A 20,347-nucleotide genomic window follows, 5' to 3' on the forward strand; every position below is an offset into this window, starting at 1 on the left:
CTCGTATTGAGCAGATGTTTCTCGTTTCAGTTTATACAATCCAACAAATTCCAAGATCCAACAACTATTCAGCCCCAAGGGTGCCGGATTAGCGATGGTACATTGTACTTCAGTATGTGTAAATATGTGCATTCTCTACCTCTGCCGAAAAATTAGTTTGCAAATCGAAAGTACTCATGAAATAAATAACTGGTCATGCATAGCGGAAGTGGACAAGGGAAGTTTCTGTGCAAATTTTCGCTAGCTTTAAGTGGTGAATGTGATCAAGATACATGGTTTTAAACAAGTTTTTCTAAACACAGGAATATACAATTATACAAATACATTCCAGGTGCATGATCAATAACATTACAAGACGAAAATTGATGAGCGCGATGGTGCACGAGAGCGATCGCGCTCCTTGAAAGTTAGTCACTGAGATAATGCAAACTCTCTTACCAGTGTATCGTCCAGTTCACCTTTTCGCATGTCATTCTCTTTCTTGAGTTTGTCTGGGAAAAATAAAATCATCACCAAACGTACAAACTACCCATGACTTTGTGAAACAAGAACACATGATGAGGCCTTTGCATCGCCTCATGTTGTTCTGATCAAAGTAAGAGAAGGCAGTGTCTTTCCTGACATCAGTATGATTGTCCATAGTGAAAAACTAACAACTAGCACAAGATTCCAAAACATATACAATTTGTCATGGCACTAAAGCATTGAGGGTAAATGCCAGACACATTGCAGTACACAAGGCAATTAATAAATCTCACAAAGAGTCTGCTTTTATGAAGCTAGACCACACACACGATGTATGTGCAGCACATTGTGGAAATGTAACTCATTGATTGGGAATGGTAACTCATTGATTAGGGCTGGTAACGAAGCAGATAGACGATTTCGTAAATGAAAGTCAGGAATGTGCACGAACATGGTAATCTCTTGTCCACCTGGTCACAGCCCCAGGCTGGAGCACCCCCCTATTGTTTGGTAAATGGAACTCGCAGCAGGAGGGGAGTGAGCTGGTGCCAGTGAGGCGACTGAGTAAGCAGCGGAGAAGGGATTACGATTTCAGCGGACAGAGGATTAAATGAAGTGTGCTGATATAAACAGAAGGGACTTTGAGCCAAGAGAGCACTCATCCTCAGAAGCCCTGCACGACGGAATGAACGCGTACCACGAGTTCGGCGCTGCAGCCGAACAAGAAGGACTATGCGGATAGAGTTAACCTGGTCCATTGAGTTAAACGATATTATTTGGTAATGGAATGAAGTGAATAACCAGTTAATAAAGTTGTGACCTTTTGTAAAACCTGTTTCCGACCATTGGCGTCTTGAGTCTCACCCACCACTTCCCTGACAATCTGGAGGCACCGCTGGAATTTCGAGTGGACGTCGCCAAGGTAAGCATAGCGTCTTGGGGATGGTCCATTATGAAATGTGAATTCTGAATCATGGTGGAGGATGTGTGTGGGACTTGTGATTGTCCATAGGTAATCCAAGGATGGAACGTTTTAAATGATTCTATTTATTCGTGAGCTTGCGAGGATATTATACGCTGGGTATTAAAAGCCTTACTCTGTTCTGGAGGCGAATCGGCCCATGAGTGCACCATGAGGCGATTTGTTTGCCGGTTCGGTAAGGTTCGGTAAGGTCCGTACACGTGTACAATCGTGTACACCCGTTTTAAATAAATAAATAAATAATTTTTTTTCAGTTTTCCCGCCATGTCTAAAACTCGTTTGATTACAATATCAATTAATGACAGACAACGCCATCTCATGCCGGTCCAGAATTATTGTGAAAGATGGCGATTGGATGAAAATTGCATACCGACACTCCCTCACTGTCCCTCATTGTCCCTCATGTTCATTCCGGCTACCTGTCTCTTGCTCCCGCTCCTTCCCCTCCCTCTAGTTCCCATTGGCGGACGTTTTGCGAGAAGCAAAGCGTTTTGCAGGAAGCTTCCAGGAAGCTTCCAGGAAGCAAAGCCAGGGCTGTTGCTTTTTCGTGTTTTTTCCTCTGCTCCCTGTGTTTGATATATAAATCCCAATTCAAAAGTCAAGTGAATTGGATGAAAATTAAGGATTTTTGAAATTGTTGTTGACTTTTGGCCTATGTTGAATAAAATAGTTGTTGATTGAACTAGTTGACGGATATATAAATCCCAATTCAAAAGTCAAGTGAATTGGATGAAAATTAAGGATTTTTGAAATTGTTGTTGACTTTTGGCCTATGTTGAATAAAATAGTTGTTGATTGAACTAGTTGATGGATATATAAATCCCAATTCAAAAGTCAAGTGAATTGGATGAAAAATTAAGGATTTTTGAAATTGTTGTTGACTTTTGGCCTATGTTGAATAAAATAGTTGTTGATTGAACTAGTTGACGGATATATAAATCCCAATTCAAAAGTCAAGTGAATTGGATGAAAATTAAGGATTTTTGAAATTGTTGTTGACTTTTGGCCTATGTTGAATAAAATAGTTGTTGATTGAACTAGTTGACGGATATATAAATCCCAATTCAAAAGTCAAGTGAATTGGATGAAAATTAAGGATTTTTGAAATTGTTGTTGACTTTTGGCCTATGTTGAATAAAATAGTTGTTGATTGAACTAGTTGACGGATATATAAATCCCAATTCAAAAGTCAAGTGAATTGGATGAAAAATTAAGGATTTTTGAAATTGTTGTTGACTTTTGGCCTATGTTGAATAAAATAGTTGTTGATTGAACTAGTTGACGGATATATAAATCCCAATTCAAAAGTCAAGTGAATTGGATGAAAATTAAGGATTTTTGAAATTGTTGTTGACTTTTGGCCTATGTTGAATAAAATAGTTGTTGATTGAACAAGTTGACGGATATATAAATCCCAATTCAAAAGTCAAGTGAATTGGATGAAAATTAAGGATTTTTGAAATTGTTGTTGACTTTTGGCCTATGTTGAATAAAATAGTTGTTGATTGAACTAGTTGACGGATATATAAATCCCAATTCAAAAGTCAAGTGAATTGGATGAAAAATTAAGGATTTTTGAAATTGTTGTTGACTTTTGGCCTATGTTGAATAAAATAGTTGTTGATTGAACTAGTTGATGGATATATAAATCCCAATTCAAAAGTCAAGTGAATTGGATGAAAATTAAGGATTTTTGAAATTGTTGTTGACTTTTGGCCTATGTTGAATAAAATAGTTGTTGATTGAACTAGTTGACGGATATATAAATCCCAATTCAAAAGTCAAGTGAATTGGATGAAAATTAAGGATTTTTGAAATTGTTGTTGACTTTTGGCCTATGTTGAATAAAATAGTTGTTGATTGAACTAGTTGACGGATATATAAATCCCAATTCAAAAGTCAAGTGAATTGGATGAAAATTAAGGATTTTTGAAATTGTTGTTGACTTTTGGCCTATGTTGAATAAAATAGTTGTTGATTGAACTAGTTGACGGATATATAAATCCCAATTCAAAAGTCAAGTGAATTGGATGAAAATTAAGGATTTTGAAATTGTTGTTGACTTTTGGCCTATGTTGAATAAAATAGTTGTTGATTGAACTAGTTGACGGATATATAAATCCCAATTCAAAAGTCAAGTGAATTGGATGAAAATTAAGGATTTTTGAAATTGTTGTTGACTTTTGGCCTATGTTGAATAAAATAGTTGTTGATTGAACTAGTTGACGGATATATAAATCCCAATTCAAAAGTCAAGTGAATTGGATGAAAATTAAGGATTTTTGAAATTGTTGTTGACTTTTGGCCTATGTTGAATAAAATAGTTGTTGATTGAACTAGTTGACGGATATATAAATCCCAATTCAAAAGTCAAGTGAATTGGATGAAAATTAAGGATTTTTGAAATTGTTGTTGACTTTTGGCCTATGTTGAATAAAATAGTTGTTGATTGAACTAGTTGACGGATATATAAATCCCAATTCAAAAGTCAAGTGAATTGGATGAAAATTAAGGATTTTGAAATTGTTGTTGACTTTTGGCCTATGTTGAATAAAATAGTTGTTGATTGAACTAGTTGACGGATATATAAATCCCAATTCAAAAGTCAAGTGAATTGGATGAAAAATTAAGGATTTTTGAAATTGTTGTTGACTTTTGGCCTATGTTGAATAAAATAGTTGTTGATTGAACTAGTTGACGGATATATAAATCCCAATTCAAAAGTCAAGTGAATTGGATGAAAATTAAGGATTTTTGAAATTGTTGTTGACTTTTGGCCTATGTTGAATAAAATAGTTGTTGATTGAACTAGTTGACGGATATATAAATCCCAATTCAAAAGTCAAGTGAATTGGATGAAAATTAAGGATTTTTGAAATTGTTGTTGACTTTTGGCCTAGGTTGAATAAAATAGTTGTTGATTGAACTAGTTGACGGATATATAAATCCCAATTCAAAAGTCAAGTGAATTGGATGAAAATTAAGGATTTTTGAAATTGTTGTTGACTTTTGGCCTATGTTGAATAAAATAGTTGTTGATTGAACTAGTTGACGGATATATAAATCCCAATTCAAAAGTCAAGTGAATTGGATGAAAATTAAGGATTTTGAAATTGTTGTTGACTTTTGGCCTATGTTGAATAAAATAGTTGTTGATTGAACTAGTTGACGGATATATAAATCCCAATTCAAAAGTCAAGTGAATTGGATGAAAATTAAGGATTTTGAAATTGTTGTTGACTTTTGGCCTATGTTGAATAAAATAGTTGTTGATTGAACTAGTTGACAGATATATAAATCCCAATTCAAAAGTCAAGTGAATTGGATGAAAATTAAGGATTTTTGATCATTAGCGATTAATGAAGTACTTATTTAATTAATAACATTTCTTATTACATTACAGTAATTACATTACAGTAATTACCTGAGGTAATTACAGTAATTACAGTTCCGGTAATTACAGTAATTACAGTAATCATTACAGTAATTGCAGTAATCTTATTACAGTCATTACATTACATTAACTCAGGCACCTTTTGAGTAAGGAAGCTGATATTTGGACATGACACTGACCAAGTGATGTGGCTGTCAAGGAAAATTCTGATTTATTGATTAATCATTTAATAAATTAACTCGTTGATTTATAAATGACTTATTTAATTAAAATTCCTCAGAGATACATCTTCGGATGAGATACTTGCAGATTGGTTATGCTATGAGCCAATTGATTAAGGAAAATATTTTGTGATGGCCATATTGGCAATTTCGTGGCCATATTCGTGGCAACTCAGTTAGTGCCACTGCACCTTTAAAATGCATCCCTGCGTTCATTTTTCGATCGATTGAGTTGAAATTTTGAACAATCGGATCTGGACTGTCGTTATTAACGACTCTAGCACGCACCCGTCCAATCACGATGGAGCGGTATGGTCCCCGGATTATCACTGCCCGCAGTTTTAATTAGTTTTACTTTTTCTCTTGGTCATATAATTTTGAAGACATGCATGTCATGATATAGGAAATGTTTGTTCTGTTGAACGGAATAAATGTTGTTTATTTGTGTGGGTGTGTATTTTTGTGTATTTTGGATATATTTTCACGACTAATTCCAGTTAACATCCTGCAAAATTTGCTCGTTTGCTGGCCGAGTCGAAATTGCGTTGAGTTCCTATGGCATGCGCCATTAAAAGCGCTGTGTAATGGTTGAGCTCCCTTTATTTCGTTTTGGTCATGCGGATGAGCAGACAAAGTGACGAATGCTGCGGCTGGAGCAGTAGAAGCGATGTTTTTAATTGAAACGATGTAATGAGTAATTAAAAGTGGGAGGGGGCAACACCACGCATACCTCTTTTAAGGTGTGTATAAACCCTGGAATAAACGTGGGAGGGGGCAACACCACGCATACCTCTTTTAAGGTGTGTATAAACCCTGGAATATTTCAGCAATCAATACAATGCTGAAACTATGTAAGTTAAGTTAATGAGTAATTTAATGAGTAATTTAATAAGTAATTTAATGAATAATTTAATGAGTAATTTAATGAGTAATTTAATGAGTAATTTAATGAGTAATTTAATGAGTAATTTTTATGAGTAATTTAATGAGTAATTTAATGAGTAATTTAATGGGTAATTTAATGAGTAATTTAATGAGTAATTTAATGAGTAATTTAATAAGTAATTTAATGAGTAATTTAATGAGTAATTTAATGAGTAATTTAATGAGTAATTAAAAGTGGGAGGGGGCAACACCACGCATACCTCTTTTAAGGTGTGTATAAACCCTGGAATAAACGTGGGAGGGGGCAACACCACGCATACCTCTTTTTAAGGTGTGTATAAACCCTGGAATATTTCAGCAATCGATACGATGCTGAAATGATGTAATTTACTGTGTAAGATGGTCGACCTTGGGTTTGTTTGGGTTTTGTTGTTTATTTTTGTGGGTGTGTATTTTTGTGTATTTTGGATATATTTTCACGACTAATTCCAGTTAACATCCTGCAAAATTTGCTCGTTTTCTGGCCGAGTCGAAATTGCGTTGAGTTCCTAGGGCATGCGCCATTAAAAGCGCTGTGTAATGGTTGAGCTCCCTTTATTTCGTTTTGGTCACGCGGATGAGCAGACAAAATGACGAATGCTGCGGCTGGAGCAGTGGAAGCGATTTTTTAATTGTTCAATGATTATTCGATATTGTTATGACTTATTGTCAATAGGTATACTAAGTGGCCATGAGGTAGCCTGTTGCTATGTACAGTTTTATTCTATTGTTGATTATACCACATAGCTGTGGTGATAAAGGAAATGTTCGTTTTAAATAGATGATTATGATAGGACCATGACTATAAAATCATGATGATTATTATGAATGATATCATAGGGTTCAAATGCAGAATGATTGCATGAACTTGGGAAAGAACTTTCAAGCCCTATGGGATAAATTGGGTGTTACAAGCGATGGAGTTTCAAAATTTAGCATGATTGAAGGAATTTTACAGTCTTATTTCAGGAGTTTTACGAAATTTATATTGGCAAGAGATTTTGGGTACTATTAAAAGAAAAAAAAAATGATGAGATATTTTTCCCAATGAACTTTAATATCTGCCATCCATTTTGGCTGTCTCACGAATGAAGGATGAGTTGCCTTTAGTGGTTGCAAAGAAAATTTGTTGAGACCAGGCAAAATGGGGAAATATGTCAGATATGACCCAAGGACAGGACGGTGATTCATCAATTGACATGAGGTATGAACCAGAGGTGACGACCGATGAGATTCGATCTCAGTCAATGGATGGACCTGTCCTGACATCATTGGGGAAAGGGCTTATGCAAGGAGTCATCCAAAATGATTAATTTGATTTATTGATGAATATTGATGAATTAATTGAAATTGAATAATTGATTGAATTGTTGATTGATTGAATCTAATTGATTGAATTTAATTGAATAAATTTAATTGGATAAATTGAATTGAATAAATTAAATTGAATATATTGATCGTTTGATTGATGAAAATGCGGTCTCAAGAAAGAAGCTTTAATATCTTTGTGAGATATTATCAATGTGAAGACAACCTTGGAAAATTGAGCAAGGTGGTGAGTTTAAATATAGATATATATGTGCGGTTACCATTGTATGATTTCCCCTTCAACAGAGCGGACACCTGAGGATTCACCCATTTCATACTGACCCTCTGGCTCATCTGCAAATACTGATCTGTGAGATTGGATTGTGCAAAAGCCACAGGTGAGGGAGATTCTCTGGAAATCACCGTTTGAACAGGTGGAGAGATCCTTCCTGGAGCTACGAGTGAAGCTTTAGAGGAACAAACTACAACACATCCAACGCTACTTTGATAAAAGGCAGAATGGGAAATGGAGCCTGCAAGAATACACAAGGACAACCAGAGATTCCACAAAAAGGTACTTGTACACATCATATGTACGACCGTTATGGTGCCGAAGCTATAAGGCAGGTCGAGAATTGGTATTTGTGGACAAAGGGACATGATGAGGAGTTTCCAAGAGATGGTACATTTGAGCGAAGTCGATTGGAAAGATTGGAACAAAGATTGAAAGCCAGGAAGAGACAGAATCTAACGGTAGACTGGCTTGCATTCCATCTTTGGGATGGTGAATCCAGACAACGGGAACAGCAAGAACGGATAACGGATCTAGAACTTAAAATAAAAAGGATACAGGATACAGTGGAGGAGACAAATGCACAACTGCCCTCGAAATTAGGAATGAAAGGGACAGTTGTCCCATCTGATTTCCAGTTGTCTCCCCAAAAAGGACGGTACAGAGAATTTTTTCGTGTTTCGGGAGATAACGAGAGATTGCAGTGGCAACTCAGGGATGTAGAGATGCAGCCCAGCAATACAAGTGCACAGGTGCACAGACCAGGCAACGACAGAAACCGGTGTTTCAAGTGTGGACGGATGGGACATTGGAAAAGAGGATGTCCGTATACCAAAAGGAAGACAAGTTCATAGGGTAAACTAAGATCAAGGGTACCAGTGCTGACCGATACCTCAGACAATGATTAGGCCTTCATTGCGGCAAATCCCAAATGACGATTGGCCTCAACAGATTAGATTACTGGACAAACATGAATAACTGTCGATGATTCTTGTGTCTGAAAAGGTTTTCGGAGCAAGAATTATTCATTTTTTCTTTTGCTTGTAAGCAAATTAGTAATTAATTGATCAAATGCCGAAATTGGATCTTTTATGTTGGGCACAAAATTTTAAATTTACAAAGTTGGAACAATTGCTTTGCAAATTTTTGAAACCAAGTGACAAGAGTCACAGGATGATCAGGTGGGAATTTCGGACTAGTGTTCCGCATGATTGATAGGTCAGTGGTCGACTGACATGCAAATGGGTGTGTAGTCAAATTTGGATAAATTATGGTGGGAACTGAAAGGGTAATTTCAATGTGACATCATAGGGGTTTTCTAAAAAAAAAAAAAAAAACTTTTTGGTACATTTGTGTATTAGCGCTTATAAAATTGAAGGACAAATTTTGAGAAATTGAATTCGTGGGTATTTTGTGTGTCAATGTTAGTGTTTTTGTGTATCAATCTTACAAGATTGTTGACACCGACAGTGTGCCTTGTCTGGAAAATAGATAGTTCCATGGGGATGGGATCGCATATCGAGAGAATTCGTAAAATAAAAAAATATATAAATATAATTTGATTATGAAAATTATCACTTTTGTCAAGGGAGATGGAGAATAAAGATTTGATTTGCTGAGTTATGAGCAGCTATTCATTAATAGTAAAAATTGGGAGTAATCTTGGGATTCCATTGTGATCGAATTTATATGAGAATCAAAGCTATTTATGGATATGAGCTTCATAAAAATGTGGGAGTACAAAATTAGCCAAATTTTGGAGAGGTCTTACACTGACTTCCCAGAGTACTCTGCTCATGGATTTTTATATATATAAACTTGAATTTTATCATATCCTCAATTTGTACTAATTATTTGATTGTGGGTAAAGGAATTAATTTATCGTAGTGGATTGTTAACAGCAGCCTGAAAATGTCCTGAGAGTGTGCATCCATGTAATCAGAAATCCCAGATTTGTTTTTACAAACAACATTTTGGTAGAGGTCTTGTGTGGACGAACACTTCCTTGGTAGATAAAAAACGGTACTGCATGCTGGCAGCCACTTTTGCGGCCAGTTAGGCCAAACAAATTGAGAGGAAATTGTAGTTAAATACGTAAGTTACACATGGCTATTTGAAAAAAAGGAAATTTGTTGAGATGGGAAACATTTTTCGAAGGTTTATTAAAGTGTTATAATATGACATGTGGCAAGGCAAACTATTGGATGGGAAAATTAGATCTGGCTATAGAATAAATTTATTGACCCCTTGAAGTTAATTCTTTGAATCATTGTTTCACTGGCATATTTTGTTCAAATTGGAAATAGTTTGGTAGAGCTTTGGTTAAAACCTTTGGTTGCGGTATCTTGGAACGAAATGATAAACCATAGGAGATTGATAAGAATAGGAAAAAATAGGGACCCAAAATAGAAAGTTGGATTCATGCCCCTCATTGCAAACAAGCACATGGGGCTAAGGTGGACGATCCCACAGAAAATGAGGCTGCACCTAGCAGCCCAGCAGAACATTCAGTGGCAGATAAATGATAGTCGTGATTTACAGTCATTTGAATTACATTTTAACACCCCTTGCATTGATAAACATTACATTTTCAACATGTGATATTCCTACTTGGGATAGTGACATTTATTTGCCTACATGACATACAATTACCTGCTGATATTAATACAACATGAGTGAAAAATGTATCACAACTACACTCATGATCAGGGGATTGAGTTCAACCCCGGGAGATAGGGGGATAAGGGTAAGACAAATAATCTGATTTATGTTACATATTAAGGGATTTTCTTTATTTACCTTTTAGGAAGCTTGTTAGTTTGGTATATAATGTTGAATGTCATCGACATATAATTATGTCATAGGTATGAATATATACAAGGAGTAGCAAACTTGTTTGTTGGGTTAGTAGTTATATTGGCAATTGTTTTAGTGGTGGCTTGCTTGAAAGCCTTAGTGACGGTGTGTTTGAATAAGGTAACCAACAACACGATGATAACGCATGAAGTGACAAATGAGGAAAGAAATGTGGAACCAGAAAAGGAAGACTTTTATGGCGACATAATTACTGAGATTAAAAGATTAAATCAAGTGATGTTGCAAATGAATACAGTAGAATTAAGATAATGGCATAACGACAATGTTATGAGTTGTGTCAATTACAATATCAGTGAACTCATATCACCACGAGTGACACACTGTTAGGAAAAAAAAAAAAAAAAAAAAAAAAAAAAGAGGGAAAAGAAAAAGTGGAGAGGAATTATGGTAATAATACATTATGCTTAATTTGTTGGTTTGGGAAAATTGTTGTTGGGAATTAGATATTCCCGTTTGTGATTGTAATCATATACAATTTATTTTCTTAGAGTAGTGCTAAAATACCTGCATGAGTTAATTCTTGAACTATATTAACCTGAAAGCAATTGTGGATGCTATTCTTAGTTTAGTAGTGAAATACATACCTGATTGAATATTATTTGTGTGACGCATATAAATGAATATAACTTTTTGAATGTTGTAAGGGAAAACAACAAATTGTTGAATGTGAAACTGTCGGAAGATATACATGATTATGCTGATTTCATGGTAAGATGTACCCTATCTGATTCAGTGTGTGTGGAAAGCAGATTCAGATGTGACTGAGCATAAGGATAAGACGAGATCACATTTTGAAGGGAGTGCTAACGGAATTGGGAAGAAGTTCGAGAAAGAAAATTGGTGGCTAAAAAAAAAATGAAGTTAATCGTGGCATACACCCTCTTTCTCAAAGAATGATGAAGACATTCTCCCGTGTAACTTGGAGATGAATGCTTACCTTCACCAAGGAAATTTATGTGACCATTTGCCTGGATCACACTGCAACATATGAAAGAAAGGCGATCACTTACTCTTGTTCGAAGGCTTCGAACATTCATCACATCAGAAGTTGCAGGACAACGACATTTTACCTGCAACCTCTGTGAAATGCGGGGACATATGTTATTACTTCACCAACTTCCGGGGAGCCAGCATGGAGCTGCAAACCAATGGCTGTGCCTTTTCACAACAGCTGTGCGCGATTCTGCGGGCCACTCCTGGTATGGACCATGGATGACCTGAACACCATGGTCCCAACATCATTGTGGATGCATCCGGCATCCCTGTTCCACATCTTGCTGGCCAATCAACGTCACACCAATACTTGCTGCCCACTCACAATGAGGGAGGAGGCAAGTCGACTACAACTGGGTGAAGGCCTTGTTCAGGAATTACTATGGTTTACAGCAAAAAGTGGCAAGAATGCTACAAGGAGAGCAGGGTCAGTCTATGACTCCGCAATGTTACCACAACAGCGAAATCCTACACGAAGTAGTGCAGGAGCTATGAAGACATTAGGAGAAAATGTTTCATACCTGGATTCAAACACAAGTGATCAGCCCTTCCTTTCAAACAAAGTCAACATTTGTGTGGAGGCAAACGTTTTTGCCAGATGGTGCAGATGCTTTACAAAACTTGAAAATGAAGTGAAATTGTTGTATCTTGGTGATGGTGAAGTGTTGTTTTGAAAATATATTTGTGATGCAAATGCAATAGATTGAACAATATGGAAGGAGTCAATGACCAACGAAATGTTTTGTGATTCTTGCAGGATGACGGTGTATGCCTAAGGGAATTTGATTACCAAAGTTATGATTATTTACTTATACTTGTATTGATGTTTACTTGTAGTGATTGATTGTTTACTTATATTGATGTTTAGATTAATGGTTAATATAAACAAAAACAAAAAGATGAGGGAATTGTGGAAATGTAACTCATTGATTGGGAATGGTAACTCATTGATTAGGGCTGGTAACGAAGCAGATAGACGATTTCGTAAATGAAAGTCAGGAATGTGCACGAACATGGTAATCTCTTGTCCACCTGGTCACAGCCCCAGGCTGGAGCACCCCCCTATTGTTTGGGGAGTGAGCTGGTGCCAGTGAGGCGACTGAGTAAGCAGCGGAGAAGGGATTACGATTTCAGCGGACAGAGGATTAAATGAAGTGTGCCGATATAAACAGAAGGGACTTTGAGCCAAGAGAGCACTCATCCTCAGAAGCCCTGCACGACGGAATGAACGTGTACCACGAGTTCGGCGCTGCAGCCGAACAAGAAGGACTATGCGGATAGAGTTAACCTGGTCCATTGAGTTAAACGATATTATTTGGTAATGGAATGAAGTGAATAACCAGTTAATAAAGTTGTGACCTTTTGTAAAACCTGTTTCCGACCATTGGCGTCTTGAGTCTCACCCACCACTTCCCTGACAACATCAATAACCACTATATTTGGAGATGATGCAGCTTGGGTGGCTTCAATCTCAGGTGGCTCTCACTATGCACAGTGTGCAAGTTTTATGATGACAGCCATTAACTCTGAAGCATAAAATTGAATCTCCTCAAGAAAACATATTCAAATTCAGCTGCCTGCGTTTCCAATTAATGTGACCTTTTCAATGAAAAATTGCAAATATTGTCAGAGGATCATAAAAACTTTATTGATGCAATATTCCAATGTAAACAAGTCTGAATATTTAACAATGCAGATCCTCAGTCTTGGAACCTCAGTCTTAAAGAGCCTCATTGTTAAATACTCAGTCTTGTTTACATTGTTACCCTCACCAGAGGAGAGGGTATTGCATTTGACTCCGTTTGTTACTTGCCGGAAAAGATTCCGGCAAGTATGTTGATCGGTTGGTTTGTCTGTTTGTTACTTGCCGGAAAAGATTCCGGCAAGTATGTTGATCGGTTGGTTTGTCTGTTTGTTACTTGCCGGAAAAGATTCCGGCAAGTATGTTGATCGGTTGGTTTGTCTGTTTGTTACTTGCCGGAAAAGATTCCAGCAAGTATGTTGATCGGTTGGTTTGTCTGTTTGTTACTTGCCGGAAAATATTCGGCAAGTAACAAAGCAAGTATGTTGATATATCCGGCAAATATATCAACATACTTGCCGGAAAATATTCCGGCAAGTATGTTGATCGGGTGGTTTGTTACTTGCCGGAAAAGATTCCGGCAAGTATGTTGATCGGGTGGTTTGTTACTTGCCGGAAAAGATTCCGGCAAGTATGTTGATCTGTTCGTTTGTTTGTTACTTGCCGGAAAAGATTCCGGCAAGTATGTTGATCTGTTCTTTTGTTACTTGCCGGAAAAAAATTCCGGCAAGTATGTTGATCTGTTCGTTTGTTTGTCTGTCTGCCTGTCTGTTTGTCTGTTTGCAGCACTACGTCCACACCGTTGCACGTAGAATCGCCAAACTTTGCACACGTATTTGTCTTGCCCTCTAATATACTGTGCCCAAACGATGACGTCATCGGTCACGTGATTTGGCCGCCATCTTGGAAAAACCGAAAAACTTTGCACCTCCATATCTCCGAAAGTGCTGAACAGAAAAAATTGAGACATGGCTCATTGTAAAGAACTCTCCATGGGGAATAAAATATGTTAATGATGACGTCATCAGTCACGTGGTTCGGCCACCATATTTGTCCTAAATGGCCGATAAAAAAGTACATTCCGGCAAGTCCTCGGTCTCTGACCGATTTTTCATCTGTCTGTCTGTCTGTCTGTTTGCAGCACTACGTCTACACCGTTGCACGTAGAATCGCCAAACTTTGCACACATATTGGTCTTACCGTGGAAAAGACTGTGCCCAATTGATGACGTCATTGGTCACGTGGTTCGGCCGCCATCTTGGAAAAACTTTGCACCTCTATATCTCCGAAAGTGCTGAACAGAAAAAATTGAGACATGGCTCATTGTAAAGAACTCTCCATGGGGAATAAAATATGTTAATGATGATGTCATAGGTCACGTGGTAGTAAATTCCGGCAAGTCCTCGGTCTCTGACCAATTTTTCATCTCTGTTTGTTTGTCTGTTTGCAGCACTATGTCTACACCGTTGCACGTAGAATCGCCAAACTTTTCACACGTATTTGACTTTCCCTCTAATATACTTTGACCAAATTATGACGTGATCGGTCACTTGGTTCGGCCGCCATCTTGGAAAAACCGAAAAACTTTGCACCTCCATATCTCCGAAAGTGCTGAATAGAAAAAATTGAGACATGGCTCATTGTAAAGAACTCTCCATGGGGAATAAAATATGTTAATGATGATGTCATCAGTCACGTGGTTCGGCCGCTATCTTGGAAAAACCGAAAAACTTTGCACCTCCATATCTCCGAAAGTGCTGAACAGAAAACATTGAGACATGGCTCATTGCAAAGACCTCTCCATGGCGAATAAAATATGTTAATGATGATGTCATCGGTCACGTGGTTCGGCCGTCATATTTGTCCTAAATGGCCGATAAAAACGTAAATTCCGGCAAGTCCGTCCGTGGTCTCTGACCGATTTTTCATCTGTCTGTCTGTTTGTCTGTTTGCAGCACTACGTCTACACCATTGCACGTAGAATCGCCAAACTTTATACACATATTTGTCTTGCCCTGGAATAGTGCCCAATTGATGACGTCATCGGTCAAGTGGTTCGGCCGCCATCTTGAAAAAACCGAAAAACTTAGCACCTCTATATCTCCAAAAGTGCTGAATCGAAAAAATTGAGACATGGCTCATTGTAAAGAACTCTCCATGGGGAATAAAATGTTAGTAATGACGTCATCGGTCATGTGGTTTGGCCGCCATCTTGGAAAAACCGGAAAACTTATATGTTAATGATGACGTCATCGGTCACGTGGTTCGGCCGCCATATTTGTCCTAAATGGCCGATAAAAAAGTAAATTCCGGCAAGTCCTCGGTCTCTGACCAATTTTCATTTGTCTGTCTGTTTGTTTGTTTGTTTGTCCGCACAGAATAAATATGATTTTCTCTGCAACCGTTGGTCCGATTGACAGGAAATTTTCAACATCGGTGCTACTCCACCAGTAGAATTTTTTTTAATGATAATTATGACGTCATAGGTCACGTGGTATGGGCGCCATCTTGGAAAAACAGAAAAACCTTGCACCTCTATATCTCCGAAAGCGCTGCATTGAAAAAAATTGAGACATGCCTCATTGTAAAGAACTCTCCATGTCTAATAACATATGTTAATGATGTCATAGGTTCCTCCATTATGACATCACAATTCAACAAGTACAAAACTTCATCTGATCAAGAATAAATTTCTTGAACATCATCTAGGGATAAATTGGTTGAGAAAAAAAAAAAAGATAACGTCTTCGGTCACGTGGTTCCGCCGCCATATTGTTTTAACACCAAAGCCTTAAAAACCACTGAAAACACGTCCTGGAGAGGGTCTGCAATCTCTGATTGCTCTTTCCAGTTTATATTGGAATTATTGCATCAATAAAGTTTTTATCATGCTTATTCAATATTTGGAATTTTTGATGGACAATCTTACATGAATCGGAAACAAAGGCAGCTGAGTCACTAGGGTGTATATATATATATATATATATATATATATATATATATATATATATATATATATATATATATATATATATATATATATATATATATATATAAATAGGGTGGTCCTCAAATGTAAACATTAACTTTTCTAAAGTGCTTTTCCATTTTTTTATTACACCTGTAGAGAGAACAAATTGGGTAAAATTTCATTTCATTTTGAAAAATTTTGCCACTGTCACATGGCCCCTGCTAATCTGCTAATCAGCACTATACAGAAATTATTTCGGTTTGTTTCAGTTATGATGGCGAGTGCAAGTACTTCAAGAAGAGCAACCAGAAAAAAGAACCATGAGTGGCTGATAGGCTGCCATATTGAAAAACTACCAGAAACTCGGCTCCCATCTTGGCAAGAGATTCTGCAGCGATACTTTAAGCTACATCATGCTGAGAAATTGGACATAAGCAGTGCCACAGCAACTGTTGTTCGTGAGACATTATGCATCTGGGAGAAAGCACGGATCCCCACTGCAGATGGGCGGAATATCATTGCAAAACTAGAGAGAAAAGTAGAACAATACAGATCCATCCTGAAAGGAAAGAGCCGGCGATCTGTCCCTCAGATAAAGAAAGAAGAGCAGTTTCAAACCGGTCTACGTGACTTATTTGACATTGCTCATGTTGATGTCCTTGATCTGATCAAAATACCAGAGGACCGTGAATTCCTTAAGGCACAACGGGAGCCAGGTCGACGGGGCTTTATGGTTGGTGTTGACAAGGTGCTAGAAGGAAAAGAGGAGCGGACACATCAACGCGACAAGGTGTTGACTGAAAGAGAGCAGCATGAAAAAGAGAAGCAAGCAGCCCGAGAGGAGACTCTTGAGCTAGCATCATCAACAGACAGCAGTGCTGAAGCCAGTGATCATGACGACTCTGCTGTTCTATCTGCTTCAAAGAGGCAGAGCCGAAAGCGTGCAAGTAGCATTGTTACACCGGACCTAACAGCAGCTCTCGACTGCACCAAGGTTAGCGATCGATCAGCTGTTCACATCTTGTCAGCAGCAGCCTCTGCTCTGGGACACGACCCTTCAGAGTTGGCCATCAACCGCACATCGAGCAGGAAATCCAGGCGGATCCAACGGAAGACAATTGCAGGTGACATCCAGGCATCCTATGCTCCAAACACAAGTCTGGTGGTTCATTGGGATGGCAAGCTCCTTCCAGACGATGGGACTAAAAAAGTTGATCGCCTTCCTGTCATTGTCAGTGACCCTCAAGGAACTGGAAAGCTTCTGGGTGTGCCAAAGCTGCCAGCAGGAACTGGACTAGCAACAGCTGCTGCTGTTATGCAATGCCTCGAAGAATGGCATTTGCAAGACGTGGTGGCAGGTATGAGCTTTGACACGACAGCCAGCAACACTGGTTCAGCACTTGGTGCATGCACTATTTTGCAGCAAAAGCTTGGACGACACTATTATATTTTGCATGCCGGCATCACATTCTGGAACTAGTGGTAGAGGCAGCAATGGCAGCATTCAAACCATTTATTGGTCCATCAAAAGGACCTGAGATAGCCGTCTTCAAGCGTTTCCAGTCAAACTGGAATTCCATTGACCAAAGCAAGTTTAAGCCAATGATGCCTGATGACCTGGACTCTGTAGTTTCAGGTGTATTTTTAAGTTGCAAAGAAGATGTCGTTTCATTCTGCATCCAGAAACTGGAATCGGGCCAACTACGAGATGACTACCGTGAACTTCTTGAGTTGACTATTATTCTGTTTGGTGAGCGTCCTCCGAGAGGATTCAGGTTCATGCAGCCAGGAGCCATGCATCGGGCAAGATGGATGGCCCGTGTGATTTATGGAATCAAGATCTACTTGTTCCGTGATCAGTTTCGACTGACCCCAAAGGAACTCACTGGCATAAAGCGTTTAACAGCATTTGTTGGAGCAGTGTATACCAAAGCCTGGTTCAGCACTCCATCTGCCATTGGTGCTCCCGCTGGAGACCTAGCTCTCTTAAAAGCACTCATTTTCTATCCTGATTCAGTGATTGCCGAAGCCACCAGCAAAAAGCTTTCCAATCACTTGTGGTACCTCAGTGAAGAACTGGCAGGACTTGCTCTGTTTGACGATAGTGTTGAGCTTGATGTCAAGCGAATGATAGTAGCTGCTCTTAAAGAAGAATGCCAAGAGAATCCTCAACCACGGGTACATGTGCATCTTACAGCAAAATAAGCCATCGCTGCCAAGACTGTTGCAGATTTTTTAACTTCTGCCTCACTGCGAATTTTTACTGCAATCAAAGTCAATACTGACTTCCTAGAAAAGGACCCTGGTGAGTGGGCCGCTGACCCATCATTTCAGTCATCACAGCAAGTCTTGCGTGGTATTGCCACTGTCAACGACTTTGCAGAACGTGGTGTAGCATTAATACAGGACTACAATCAAGTCTTGACAAAGGATGAACAGCAGCGCCAGTACCTGTTTGTTGCAAGTTGTTGAGTGGCATCGCCATCAGTTCCCCGATGCAAAGAAGATAAGGAAAAAATTATTTACCACAGAACTTATTAATGAGGAATCAATGGTCTGGAGGACTCTTATTCTGTGTGTTTATGATGATTGTCATACATTATTACTGATTTGGGATTACATCTGAGTGTTAGTTTATGAAAAAAAAATTTGTGTGTGGATACTGAAACATTGTAATTTTCAACCCATGTGTGACAGTAGTAAATAAAGTCGTATAGAAACCATCTTTGGCACATTTCATTTTTTCACAATAAGGAACAATTTTAGCAACAAGCACCTGAAAAAAGTCCAATTTTATTTTTTGGTGTACATTTGAGGACCACCCTAATATATATATATATATATATATATATATATATATATATATATATATATATATATATATATATATATATATATATATATATATATATACATATATATACATACATACACATATATACATACATACACATATAGTGCATTCAGAAAGTATTCACACCCCTTCACTTTTTTCACATTTTGTTTTGTTGCAGCCTTATGATGAAATCGTTCAAATTCATTTTTTCCCTCATAGTCCAGCGGATAGGTGAATAATCGTGCATTTTATGATTAAAGCATGAAACTTGGTACACTAATACTAGACATTATGGGGAACATTTTAAACATTGGAGGCATTCTGGATCTGTCCTGTGTCACCCGTGGCGGCCATTTTTAAAATGGCCGCTAGTCAGAATCATTATTTAGCTAGAATAAATTTATATTACATCAGAAAATATCAAATTGTTGTTTTAATATCATCTGCACAGTAAAGTATCACCAAGGATTATATATGATAACATAAATATTCATTTTTGATTGTTTTGGGGACCTCTATGTGTCACTTTAAGGGCATTTGGAGGGGAAAAATGCAAAATTCCAGGAATAAAGTAACACAAACTGGTTTCGATAAACTAGTTTATTTGTACAAAGCGTTATCTTCCTTTCATTTAGGAAAACACTTCAGAAAATTACACTGTAGAAGTACAAAAGTTTTTTGGTGTGCATGAGATAGAACAATGACGTCCAAGAACACTCATGTTTCAATGTCAACCGTTCTCTTGTCACCCTTCTCGCTCACAACCACCGCACTTGCAGAGTAATGTACAGGCTAGATTTTCTTCCGCACATTTACATCTTCCTCTGCAGCCTTTAATACAGCCACACTTAATAACAGCACGGCATGCTGCACCAGCAGGGGGCAGGTTCCTCCACATCACTTCCCATTCGGCCAAATTGTTATTTCGCGTCCATCCAAACTCTACTGGGCTGGGCAGGTGAGGTGCTTTTAACAGGGCCTGACCCCATACATGGCCAGCCTGATAACCAACTCGAAGTAGATGCTGATAGAGAACATCTTGAGTCGCAGGTATGTTTTCAATGCTCCTGCCTTTCTGTGTGAACAGAGTCTTCCTGGCCATGTTCCCATTATCATCAGAGCTTCCACGGTCGTACATAAGCACAATGTACCTCTCGATGTTTGGGAGAAGCTGGGTTATGCTAGCTGTTGTTGGAGTCTGTGCAAGTCTGCACAAGTCTGGCATGACATCAACAAACGCATTCCATGATGACCAGGCTGTTCTTTTTCCTATGTCGGTGAAACTGGATGTGGTGTCACACCCTGTCAGTGCATGAAAAGCAAGTATTGCATTGCACTTATCATTTCCCAGCGTCTGTGCCATGTGAGTTGCGTCTAGGTAACAGAAAGATTTCCCCATTCCAAATGCTACAGTTAGCTGTGCACTGTCAAGCTTGTGAGCAAGACTGACTGCTCGTACGACTGCATCTGTGTCAACAGTTCTAAGCAAGATGTTCTTGCAA

The 20,347-nt window shown here is 38.2% G+C and overlaps 1 long non-coding RNA gene across 1 annotated transcript in view; it reads right to left on the bottom strand.

Annotated features, from left to right (window-relative positions):
• Positions 1 to 454: 454 nt before the first annotated feature.
• The window catches only part of LOC137414384 (uncharacterized), a 36,779-nt gene continuing 16,886 nt past the window's right edge, over positions 455 to 20,347 (bottom strand). The window contains exon 3 of the long non-coding RNA XR_010981883.1: positions 455 to 491. This is a non-coding gene — a long non-coding RNA (uncharacterized LOC137414384). The remainder of the gene's footprint in view (positions 492 to 20,347) is intronic.

This window comes from Myxine glutinosa, chromosome 7 (assembly GCF_964187855.1).
Source record: "Myxine glutinosa chromosome 7, kmMyxGlut1.1, whole genome shotgun sequence".
Classification (NCBI taxonomy): domain Eukaryota; kingdom Metazoa; phylum Chordata; class Myxini; order Myxiniformes; family Myxinidae; genus Myxine; species Myxine glutinosa.